The following is a 13,970-nucleotide window of genomic DNA, read 5'->3' on the forward strand; positions in this document are numbered from 1 at the left end:
TCGAAGTCTCTCCCTCCGGCCACCTCGAGGTCCGTCCAAGCCGCCGCCCTGAAGATTCTCCGGCGCCAGGCCCCTCTACTCGACCCGCCAAGTCCAGTGCCACCACCCTGCCACCTCACCTCCTTGTCCCCGTGCCCGCAGCAGTCGAGCATGAGACCTCGCGCCGGAGCTCTTCATCAGCCCCGCCGCCAGGATATCTAGCTCCACCACCAGGTCATGCCCTCCTTCTCCTCCTTCCCCGCTCTCTCTCTCTCTCTCTGAAAGTCCCTGCCTCCCATCCCTGCAAGTGTGGTCGTCGACCGCCATGGCGCCGCTGCCCTTGTTGTTCACCAGAGTGGGTCACGATCTGGATCGCTCTGCTGCCGGGTCCAAGCCGCCGCCGTCCCAGGCTTCTACAGCCGTGCCGCCATCATCCCGGACCTTCCTGCTTCGCCATGTCCATCCCGCGGTCTCTCCTTCCTTTTGCACTGAGCCCGAGCCAGAGGACGATCAGTTCGTTCGATCCCCGCTCCCCTGCCTCGCGTTGACCGCGCCTCCAGCGCGCCAGGCCGCTGCCCAGCAGCGCCCCAAGCCCTCTGGTGAGAAGCACAGATCGAGCACCCCACCTTGCGCAAATGGGCCGGCCAGTTTCAGCCCGTGAACGTTTTTTTTCAGTTCTGGATGATTTGTTATATATCCCAGGCTTAACAGATTTGCAGGAAAGCCCTCAAACATCAAGCATTTGATAACTCACCAACCGTGCATCGTATTAAAATGTTTCATATATGAAAAATGCTTAGAATTTCATGCACTTTCATAATTTGCAACTTTCAACCATGTTAAAAATGCTTAACTTGCCGTTTGATTTAATTTGCTCAAATGCCATGTTAAAACGATTTATTTCATAACTAAATAACCATAGCTCCAATTTTAATAAACTTTATATGTAAATGGGGTAGAAAATGCATAGTTTAACATGGTGGCATTATCTTGCATGTTTAACAACTCTAAAATATGGTTTAGGGCAGAACAATACCAAATTCATAATATGCATATGAGGATTTTTCCAAACTTGTTGCTTGTTGTTCTGGCCTCATTTAAACTTGCATGGATAGGTAGTTTTATTATGCTTCACCCCTTGCCATGTTTAATAACATTTAATATTGTTGGGTACAAAAACGGGAGAGAACTAAATAATCGAATGTGGTGTTTTGTCAATATGCATCTCGTTGCATATTGAGCTCCACTTAACTTGTAGTGTTGTTTGTTGCACTTTGCCATGCCATGCCTCATTAAACCAGACATGCATCATCCTTGGTTGTGCATCATGCCATGATTATGCTTGTTAGTTTACCATATTGCTTTCTTCTTTCTGGTTTGCTTATCTCGTTAGCTTCAGCTTCGTTCCGGAGTTGTGAGGATTCGTCCGACTACGTCCGTTTGTCTTCTTCTTGGACTCGTTCTTCTTCCTTGCGGGATCTCAGGCAAGATGACCATACCCTCAATACCACTTCTATCTTTGCTTTGCTAGTTGTTCGTTCTACCACTATGTCGCACTACCTACCACTTTTTATATCATGCCTCCCATATTGCCATGTCAAGCCTCTAACCCACCTTCCTAGCAAACCGTTGTTTGGCTATGTTACCACTTTTGCTCAGCCCCTCTTATAGTGTTGCTAGTTGCAGGTGAAGTTGAAGTTTGTTCCATGTTGGAACATGGATATGTTGGGATATCACATTATCTCTTATTTAATTAATGCATCTATATACTTGGTAAAGGGTGGAAGGCTCGGCCTTATGCCTGGTGTTTTGTTCCACTCTTGTTGCCTTAGTTTCTGTCATACCGGTGTTATGTTCCTTGATTTTGCGTTCCTAACGCGGTTGGGGTTATGGGACCCCCTTGACAGTTTGCTTTGAATAAAACTCATCCAGCAAGGCCCAACCTTGGTTTTACATTTGCATAACAACCAAAGCCTTTTCCCTTGGGTTCCGCGGACCCGAGGGTCATCTTTATTTTAACCCCCCCGGGCTAGTGCTCCTCTGAGTGTTTGGTCCAACCTGGGCGATGTCCGGCACCCCCTGGGCAACCAGGGTCTATGCCAACCCGACGTCTGGCCCATCCGGTGTGCCCGGAGAACGAGATACGTGCGACTCCTATCGGGATTTGTCAGCACATCGGGCGGCATTCTGGTATTGTTTTACCATTGTCGAAAGGTCTTGTAACCGGGATTCCGAGTCTGATCGGGTCTTTCCGGGAGAAGGAATATCCTTCATTGATCATGAGAGCTTGTGATGGGCTAAGTTGGGAAACCCCTACAGGGTATAAACTTTCGTGAGCCGTGCCCGCGGTTATGTGGAAGATGGGAATTTATTAATATCTGGTTGTAGAGAACTTGACACTTGACTTAATTAAAATGAATCAACCACATGTGTAGCCCTGATGGTCTCTTTTCGGTGGAGTCCGGGAAGTGAACACGGTCTTGTGTTATGCTTGCACATAAGTAGTTTCAGGATCACTTCTTGATCACTTCCAGCTTCTCGACCATTGTGTTGCTTCTCTTCTCGCTCTTATTTGCGTATGTTAGCCACCATATTGCTTAGTGCTTGCTGTAGCTCCACCTCATTACCTTACCCTACCCATAAGCTTAAATAGTCTTGATCTCGCGGTGTGAGATTGCTGAGTCCTCGTTGAAGGAAATATGCCCTAGAGGCAATAATAAAGTTGTTATTTATATTTACTTATACCATGATAAATGTTTATTATTCATGCTAGAATTGTATTAACCGGAAACTTAGTACATGTGTGAATACATAGACAAACAGAGTGTCACTAGTTTGCCTCTACTTGACTAGCTTGTTGAATCAATGATGGTTATGTTTCCTAACCATAGACATGAGTTGTCATTTTATTAACGGGGTCAAATCATTAGAGAATGATGTGATTTACTTGACCCATCCGTTAGCTTAGCACGATGATCATTTAGTTTGTTGCTATTGCTTTCTTCATGACTTATACATGTTCCTATGACTATGAGATTATGCAACTCCCGAGTACCATAGGAACATTTTGTGTGCTACCAAACGTCACAACATAACTAGGTGATTATAAAGGTGCTCTACAGGTGTCTCCGATGGTACTTGTTGAGTTGGCATAGATCGAGATTAGGATTTGTCACTCCGATTGCCGAAGAGATATCTCTGGGCCCTCTCGGTAATGCACATCACAATAAGCCTTGCAAGCAATGTAGCTAATGAATTAGTTACGGGATGTAGCATTATGGAACGAGTAAAGAGACTTGCCGGTAATGAGATTGAACTAGGTATTGAGATACCGAAGATCGAATCTCAGGCAAGTAACATACTGATGACAAAGGGAACAACGTGTGTTGTTATGTGGTTTGACCGATAAAGATCTTCGTAGAATATGTAGGAACCAATATGAGCATCCAGGTTCCGCTATTGGTTATTGACCAGAGACGAGTCTTGGTCATGTCTACATAGTTCTCGAACCCGTAGGGTCCGCACGCTTAAAGTTCAGTGACGATCTGTAATATGAGTTTTTGTGTTTTGATGTACCGAAGGTAGTTCGGAGTCCTGGATATGATCACGGACATTACAAGGAGTCTCGAAATGGTCGAGATATAAAGATTGATATATTGGAAGCCTGCATTTGGACATCAAATAGTTCCGGGTGAAATCGGGATTTTACCGGAGTGTCGGGGGGTTATCGGAACCCCTCGGGGGTTAATGGGCCTTGTTGGGCCCTAGTGGAGAGAGGGGCCGGCCAGGGCAGGGCCACGCCCCCTCCCCTTGAGTCCGAATAGGACAAGGAAGGGGGGGGCCCTTGCCTTTCCCCTCTCCCACTCCTTCCTTCCCCCTCCTAGTGGGACTAGGAAAGGGGAATCCTACTCCCACTAGGAGGAGGACTCCTCCTCTTGGTGCGCCCTGCTAGGGCTGTCCGGCCTCCCCCCTTGCTCCTTTATATATGGGGGCAGGGGGCATCCCAAGACACAAGTTGATCAGTTGATCTTTTAGCCGTGTGCGGTGCCCCCCTCCACCATAATCCACCTCGATCATATCGTGCAGGTGCTTAGGCGAAGCCCTGCGTCGGTAGCATCATCATCACCGTCATCACGCCGTCGTGCTGACAGAACACTCCCTCGAAGCTCTGCTGGATCGAAGTTCGTGGGACATCACCGAGCTGAACGTGTGCTGAACTCGGAGGTGCCGTACGTTCGGTACTTGGATCGGTCGGATTGTGAAGACGTACGACTACATCAACCGCGTTCTCATAACGCTTCTGCTCACGGTCTACGAGGGTACGTGGACGATGCTCTCCCCTTGCTATGCATCACCATGATCTTGTGTGTGCGTAGGATTTTTTTTGAAATTACTATGTTCCCCAACAGTGGCATCCGAGCCAGGTTTATGCGTAGATGTTATATGCACGAGTAGAACACAAAGGAGTTGTGGGCGTGGGTATATACATATTGCTTGCCGTCACTAGTTGATTCTTGATTCAGCAACATTGTTGGATGAAGTGGCCCAAACCGACATTACGCGTATGCTTACGCGAGACTGTTTCTACCGACGTGCTTCGCACACAGGTGGCTAGTGGGTGCCTGTTTCTCCAGCTTTAGTTGAATCGGATTCAATGAACAGGGTTCTTTTTGAAGATCAAAAAGCAATCACTATACCGCGTTGTGGTTTTTGATGCGTAGGTAAGAACGGTTCTTGCTCAGCCCTAACAGCCACATAAAACTTGCAACAACACAGTAGAGGATGTCTAATTTGTTTTTGCAGGACATGTTGTGATGTGATATGGTCAAGACATGATGCTAAATTTTATTGTATGAGATGATCATGTTTTGTAACACAGTTATCGGCAACTGGCAGGAGCCATATGGTTGTCGCTTTGTTGTATGAAATGCAATCGCCATGTAATTGCTTTACTTTATCACTAAGCGGTAGCGATAGTCGTGGAGGCAATAGTTGGCGTGACGACAACGATGCTTCGATGGAGATCAAGGTGTCAAGCCAGTGACGATGGTGATCATGACGGTGCTTTGGAGATGGAGATCAAAGGCACAAGATGATGATGGCCATATCATATCACTTATATTGATTGCATGTGATGTTTATCTTTTGTGCATCTTATTTTGCTTAGATTGACGGTAGCATTATAAGATGATCTCTCACTAAATTTCAAGGTATAAGTGTTCTCTTTGAGTATGCACCGTTGCGAAAGTTCGTCGTGCTGAGACACCATGTGATGATCGGGTGTGATAAGCTCTAGTTCACATACAACGGGTGCAAGCCAGTTTTGCACACACAGAATACTCAGGTTAAACTTGACGAGCCTAGCATATGCAGTATGGCCTTGGAACACTGAGACCGAAAGGTCGAGCGTGAATCATATAGTAGATATGATCAACATAGTGATGTTCACCATTGAAACTACTCCATCTCACGTGATGATCGGACATGGTTTAGTTGATATGGATCACGTGATCACTTAGATGATTAGAGGGATGTCTGTCTAAGTGGGAGTTCTTAAGTAATATGATTAATTGAACTTTAATTTATCATGAACTTAGTACCTGATAGTATTTTGCATGTCTTTGTTGTTGTAGATAGATGGCCCGTGCTGTTGTTCCGTTGAATTTTAATGCGTTCCTTGAGAAAGCAAAGTTGAAAGATGATGGTAGCAATTACATGGACTTGGTCTATAACTTGAGGATTATCCTCATTGCTGCACAGAAGAATTACGTCCTGGAAGCACCGCTAGGTGCCAAACCCACTGCAGGAGCAACACCAGATGATATGAACGTATGGCAGAGCAAAGCCGATGACTACTCGATAGTTTAGTGTGCCATGCTTTACGGCTTAGAACTGGGACTTCAACGACGTTTTGAACGTCATGGAGCATATGAGATGTTCCAGGAGTTGAAGTTAATATTTCAAGCAAATGCCCGAATTGAGAGATATGAAGTCTCCAATGAGTTCTACAGCTGCAAGATGGAGGAGAATAGTTCTGTCAGTGAACATATACTTAGAATGTCTGGGTACCACAACCACTTGACTCAACTAGGAGTTAATCTTCCTGATGATAGTGTCATTGACAGAGTTCTTCAATCACTACCACCAAGCTACAAGAGCTTTGTGATGAACTATAATATGCAAGGGATGGATAAGACGATTCCCGAGGTCTTCGCAATGCTAAAGGCTGCGGAGGTAGAAATAAAGAAAGAGCATCAAGTGTTGATGGTCAACAAGACCACCAGTTTCAAGAAAAAGGGTAAACGGAAGAAGGGGAACTTCAATAAGAACAGCAAGCCAGTTGCTGCTCAAGTGAAGAAACCCAAGTCAGGACCTAAGCCTGAAACTTAGTGCTTCTACTACAAAGGGACTGGTCACTGGAAGCGGAACTGCCCCAAGTATTTGGCGGATAAGAAGGATGGCAAGGTGAACAAAGGTATATGGGATATACATGTTATTGATGTGTACCTTACTAATGCTCGCAGTAGCACCTGGGGTTCTGTTGCTAATACTTGCAACTCAAAACAGGGGCTACGGATTAAGCGAAGATTGGCTAAGGACGAGGTGACGATGCGCGTGGGAAATGGTTCCAAAGTCGATGTGATCGCGGTCGGCACGCTACCTCTACATCTACCTTCAGGATTAATTTTAGACCTGAATAATTGTTATTTGGTGCCAGCGTTGAGCATGAAAATTATATTTGGATCTTGTTTGATGCGAGACGGTTATTCATTTAAATATGAGAATAATGGTTGTTCTATTTATATGAGTAATATCTTTTATGGTCATGCACCCTTGAAGAGTGGTCTATTTTTGATGAATCTTGATAGTAGTGATAGACATATTCATAATATCGAAGCTAAAAGATGCATAGTTGATAATGATAATGCAACTTATTTGTGGCACTGCCGTTTAGGTCATATTGGTGTAAAGCGCATGAAGAAACTCCATTCTGATGGACTTTTGGAATCACTTGATTATGAATCACTTGGTACTTGCGAACCATGCCTCATGGGCAATATGACTAAAACACCGTTCTCCAGAAGTATGGAGCGAGCAACAGATTTGTTGGAAATCATACATACTGATGTGTGTGGTCCGATGAATGTTGATGCTCGCGGCGGGTATCGTTATTTTCTCACCTTCTCAGATGATTTGAATAGATATGGGTATATCTACTAGATATGGTGCGATATATGATGTCTCTTACTGATTTGTCACTATCGTTTTGGGGTTATGCTGTAGAGACGGCTGCATTCATGTTAAATAGGGCACCATCTAAATCCGTTGAGACGACGCCTTATGAACTGTGCTTTGGCAAGAAACCAAAGTTGTCGTTTCTTAAAGTTTGGGGCTGCGATGCTTATGTGAAAAAACTTCAACCTGATAAGCTCGAACCCAAATCGGAGAAATGTGTCTTCATAGGATACCCAAAGGGACTGTTGGTACACCTTCTATCACAAATCAGAAGGCAAGACTTCGTTGCTAAGAATGGATCCTTTCTAGAGAAGGAGTTTCTCTCGAAAGAAGTGAGTGGGAGGAAAGTAGAACTTGATGAGGTAACTGTACCTGATCCCTTATTGGAAAGTAGTTCATCACAGAAATCTGTTCCTGTGACTCCTACACCAATTAGCGAGGAATCTAATGATGAAGATCATGTAACTTTCAGATCAAGTTACTACCGAAACTCATAGGTCAACCAAAGTAAGATCCGCACCAGAGTGGTACGGTAATTCTGTTCTGGAAGTCATGTTACTTGACCATGACGAACCTAAAAACTATGAGGAAGCAATGATGAGCCCAGATTCCGCAAAATGGCTTGAGGCCATGAAATCTGAGATGGGATCCATGTATGAGAACAAACTGTGGACTTTGGTTGACTTGCCCGATGATCGGCAAGCCATCGAGAATAAATGGATCTTCAAGAAGAAGACTGCTGCTGACGGTAATGTTACTGTCTACAAAGCTTGACTTGTTGCGAAAGGTTTTCGACAAGTTCAAGGAGTTGACTACGTTGAGACTTTCTCACCCGTAGCGATGCTTTAGTCCGTCCGAATCATGTTAGCAATTGCCGCATTTTATGATTATGAAATTTGGCAAATGGATGTAAAGAATGCATTCCTGAATGGATTTCTGGAAGAAGAGTTGTATATGATGCAATCTGAAGGTTTTATCGATCCAAAGGGCGCTAACAAAGTGTGCAAGATCCAGCGATCCATCGATGGACTGGTGCAAGCATCTCGGAGTTGGAATAAACATTTTGATAGTGTGATCAAAGCATATGGTTTTATACAGACTTTTGGAGAAGCCTGTATTTACAAGAAAGTGAGTGGGAGCTCTGTAGCATTTCTAATATTATATGTGGATGACATATTCCTGATTGGAAATGATATAGAATTTTTAGATAGCATAAAAGGATACTTGAATAAGAGTTTTTGAATGAAAGACCTCAGTGAAGCTGCTTATATATTGGGCATCAAAATCTATAGAGATAGATCAAGACGCTTAATTGGACTTTCACAAAGCACATACCTTGATAAAGTTTTGAAGAAGTTCAAGCAAAGAAAGGGTTCTTACCTGTGTTACAAGGTGTGAAGTTGAGTCAAACTCAATGCCCGACCACTTCAGAAGATAGAGAGAAAATAAAAGATGTTCCCTATGCTTCAGCCATAGGCTCTATCATGTATGCAATGCTGTGTACCAGACCTGATGTGTGCCTTGCCATTAGTTTAGCAGGGAGATACCAAGTAATCCAGGAGTGGATCACTGGACAACGGTCAAGAACATCCTGAAATACCTGAAAAGGACTAAGGATATGTTTCTCGTTTATGGAGGTGACAAAGAGCTCATCATAAATGGTTATGTCAATGCAAGCTTTGACACTGATCCGGATGACTCTAAGTCATAAACTGGATACGCATTTTTATTGAATGGTGGAGCTGTCAGTTGGTGCAGTTCTAAGCAAACTGTCATGGCGGGATCTACGTGTGAAGTAGAGTACATAGCTGCTTTGGAAGCAGCAAATGAAGGAGTCTGGATGAAGGAGTTCATATCCGATCTAGGTGTCATACCTAGTGCATCAGGTCTAATGAAAAATCTTTTGTGACAATACTGGTGCAATTGCCTTGGCAAAGGAATCCAAATTTCACAAAAGAACCAAGCACATCAAGAGACACTTCAATTCCATCCGCGATCAAGTAAAGGAGGGAGACATAGAGATTTGCAAGATACATACAGATCCGAATGTTGCAGACCCGTTGACTAAGCCTCTCTCACGAGGAAAACATGATCAGCACCAAGACTTCATGGGTGTTAGAATCATTACTGTGTAATCTAGATTATTGACTCTAGTGCAAGTGGGAGACTGAAGGAAATATGCCCTAGAGGCAATAATAAAGTTGTTATTTATATTTCCTTATACCATGATAAATGTTTATTATTCATGCTAGAATTGTATTAACCGGAAACTTAGTACATGTGTGAATACATAGACAAACAGAGTGTCACTAGTTTGCCTCTACTTGACTAGCTCGTTGAATCAATGATGGTTATGTTTCCTAACCATAGACATGAGTTGTCATTTGATTAACGGGATCACATCATTAGAGAATGATGTGATTGACTTGACCCATCCGTTAGCTCAGCATGATGATCGTTTAGTTTGTTGCTATTGCTTTCTTCATGACCTATTAGTAGCACGATGATCGTTTAGTTTGTAGTATTCGAGTTTCTTATGATACTCCCACTATTCCGAATGAGAAGAATTTTGCCTATGTGGAGAGTAGTAAAATTTCTATGCTTGTAGATCATGAAAAGAATGCTTTAGGTGCTGGTTATATTGTTTAATTCATTCATGATGCTGCTGAAAATTACTATGAGGGAGGAACATATGCTTGTAGGAATTGCAATAATATCAAGTTTCCTCTCTATGTGCTTAAAGTTTCGAAGTTATGCTTGTTTTGCCCTCCTATGCTAGTTGATTATGGTTCCCACAAGTTGTTTGCTCACAAAATCCCTATGCATAGGAAGTGGGTTAGAATTAAATGTGCTAGTAATATTATTCATGATGCTCTATTTATGCTACAATTCTTATCTTTTATGTGAGCATCGTTGAAATCATCATGCCTAGCTAGGGGCGTTAAACGATAGCGCTTGTTGGGAGGCAACCCAACTTCATTTTTCTTCCTTGCTTTTTGTTCCTATTTAGCAATAAATAATTCATCTAGACTCTGTTTAGATGTGTTTTTATGCTTTTACTTAGTGTTTGTGCCAAGTAGAACCTTTGGGAAGACTTGAGGAAAGTCTTTGCGATCTTGCTGTAAAAAACAGAAACTTTAGCGCTCACGAGATTTGCTTCCATTTTTTTACTGGAGAGTGTTATTTAGTTAATTCTTTTTGAAGATGATTAATAGATAAATTCCTCACCTCCATCAATTTATTTTATAATTTTTGGGGTTCCATAAGTATTCGAAACCTACAGATTACTACATACTATTCTGTTTTTGACAGATTCTGTTTTTCATGTGTTGTTTGCTTATTTTGATGAATCTATGGCTAGTAACAGAGTTTATGAACCATAGAAAAGTTGGAATACATTAGGTTTAACACCAATATAAATAAAGAATGAGTTAATTACAGTACCTTGAAGTGGTGGTTTGTTTTGTTTTACTAACGGAGCTCACGAAGATTTTCTTTTAAGTTTTGTGTTGTGAAGTTTTCAAGTTTCGGGTAAAGATTTGATGGATTATGGAACAAGGAGTGGAAAGAGCCTAAGCTTGGGGATGCCCAAGGCACCCCAAGGTAAAATCCAAGGACACCAAAAATCCTAAACTTTGGGATGCCCCGGAAGGCATCCCCTCTTTCGTCTTCATCCACCGGTAACTTTACTTGGAGCTATATTTTTATTCGCCATAGGATATGTGTTTTGCTTGGAGCGTCTTGTATGATTTGATTCCTTGATTTTTAGTTTACCACAATCATCCTTGCTGTACACACCTTTTGGGAGAGACACACATGAATTGGAATTTATTAGAATGCTCTAGTGCTTCGCTTATATCTTTTAGAGCACAGCGGTGGTTCTATTTTATAGAAATAATTGATCTCTCATTCTTCACTTATATCATTTTGAGATTCCTTTAGAACAGCATGGTAATTCACTTTGGTTATAAATTTTAAATGCTAAGAGAAGTTGGATGCTTGATAGATTGTTTTGAGATATAAAGGTGGTAATATTAGAGGTGTGCTAGTTGAGTAATTGTGAAATTGATGAATACTTGTGTTGAAGTTGGCAAGTCCCGTAGCATGCACGTATGGTAAACGTTATGTGGCAAATTTGAAGCATGGGGTGTTCTTTGATTGCTTTCCTTATGAGTGGCGGTCGGGGACAAGCGATGGTCTTTTCCTACCAATCTATCCCCCTAGGAGCATGCGCGTAGTGCTTGGTTTTGATGACTTGTAGATTTTTGCAATAAGTATGTGAGTTCTTTATGACTAATGTTGAGTCCATGGATTAAACGCACTCTCACCCTTCCATCAGTGCTAGCCTCTTCGGTACCGTGCATTGCCCTTTCTCACCTTGAGAGTTGGTGCAAACTTCGCCGGTGCATCGAAACCCCGTGATATGATACGCTCTATCACACATAAGCCTCCTTATATCTTCCTCAAAACAGACACCATACCTACCTATTATGGCATTTCCATAGCCATTCTGAGATACATTGCCATGCAACTTTCCACTGTTCCATTTATTATGACACGCATCATCATTGTCATATTGCTTTGCATGATCATGTAGTTGACATCGTATTTGTGGCAAAGCCACCATTTATAATTTTTTCATACATGTCACTCTTGATTCATCGCAATCCCGGTACACCGCCGGAGGCATTTATATAGAGTCATATTTTGTTCTAAGTATCGAGTTGTAATTCTTGAGTTGTAAAAAAATATAAGTGTGATGATCAACATTAGAGCATTGTCCCATGTGAGGAAAGGATGATGGAGACTATGATTCCCCCACAAGTCGGGTTGAGACTCCAGACGAAAAATAAAAGAAAAATATAAAAAAGGGAGAAAAGAGGCCAAAATAATAAAAAAGAGAGAAGGCCCAAATTAAAAAAAGAGAAAAAAATAAATGAGAGAAAAAGAGAGAAGGGACAATGTTACTATCCTTTTTCCACACTTGTGCTTCAAAGTAGCACCATGATCTTCATGATAGAGAGTCTCTTATTTTGTCACTTTCATATACTAGTGGGAATTTTTCATTATAGAACTTGGCTTGTATATTCCAATGATGGCTTCCCCAAATGCCCTAGGTCTTCGTGAGCAAGAAAGTTGGATGCAAACCCACTTAGTTTCTTTGATGAGCTTTCATATATTTATAGCTCTAGTGCATCCGTTGCATGGCAATCCCTACTCCTTGCATTGATATCAATCGATGGGCATCTCCATAGCCCATTGATTAGCCGCGTCAATGTGAGAATTTCTCCCTTTTTGTCTTCTACACAACCTCAATCATCCTATTCTATTCCACCCATAGTGCTATGTCCATGGCTCGCGCTCATATATTGCGTAAAAGTTGAAAGAGTTTGTAAAGGATAAGTATGAAACAATTGCTTGGCTTGTCATCGGGATTGTGCATGATGAGAGCAATTTGTGTGACAAAAATGAAGCATGGCCAGACTATATGATTTTGCAGGGATAAGTTTTCTTTGGCTATGTTATTTTGATAAGACATAATTGCTTGATTAGCATACTTGGAGTATTACTATTTTTATGTCAACAATAAACTCTTATCTTGAATCTTTTGGATCTGAACATTCATGCCACAATAGAGAAGATACATTGAAGAACATGCTAGAAAGCATTCCACATCAAAAATTCTGTTTTTATCATTTACCTACTCGAGGACGCGCAGGAACTAACCTTGGGGATGCTTGATACGTCTCCAATGTATCTATAATTTCTGATTGTTTCATGCTATTATATTATCAACCTTGGATGTTTTATATGCTATTTTACATGATTTTTGGGACTAACCTATTAACCTAGAGCCCAGTGCCAGTTTCTGTTTTTTCGTTGTTTTTGAGTATCGCAGAAAAGGAAAACCAAACGGAGTCCAATTGACCTGAAACTTCATGGAACTTATTTTTGGACCAGAAGAAGGTCAGGAAGTAAAAGAATTGGGCCAGAAGAGTCTCGGGCTGCCCACGAGGGTGGGGGGCGTGCCCACCCCCCTCGGTGCGCCTCCCTGCCTCGTGGACTACCCGGAGACCCCCCTGCCTTGTTCCCGACTCCAACACCTCTTATATAACCCAAAACTTCCAGAAAAAACCCTAGATCGGGAGTTCCGCTGCCAGAAGCCTCCGTAGCTACCGAAAACCAATCTAGACCCGTTCCGGCACCCTGCTGAAGGGGGGAATCCCTCTCCGGTGGCCGTCTTCATCATCCCGGCGCTCTCCATGACGAGGATGGAGTAGTTCACCCTCGGGGCTGAGGGTATGTACCAGTAGCTATGTGTTTGATCTCTCTCTCTCTCTCTTGTGTTCTTGAGTCGGCACGATCTTGATGTATCACGAGCTTTGCTATTATATTTTGATCTTACGATGTTTATCCCCCTCTACTCTCTTGTGATGAATTGAGTTTTCCCTTTGAAGTTATCTTATCGGATTGAAGGATTTGATAACACTTGATGTATGTCTTGCATGTGCTTATCTGTGGTGACAATGGGATATCACGTGATCCACTTGATGTATGTTTTGGTGATAAACTTGCGAGTTCCGTGACCTCGTGAACTTATGCATAGGGGTTGGCACACATTTTCGTCTTGACTTTCCGGTAGAAACTTTGGGGCACTCTTTGAAGTTCTTTGTGTTGGTTGAATAGATGAATCTGAGATTGTGTGATGCTTATCGTATAATCATACCCACAGATACTTGAGGTGACATTGGAGT

This window comes from Triticum dicoccoides, chromosome 1A (assembly GCF_002162155.2).
Source record: "Triticum dicoccoides isolate Atlit2015 ecotype Zavitan chromosome 1A, WEW_v2.0, whole genome shotgun sequence".
Classification (NCBI taxonomy): Eukaryota; Viridiplantae; Streptophyta; class Magnoliopsida; order Poales; family Poaceae; genus Triticum; species Triticum dicoccoides.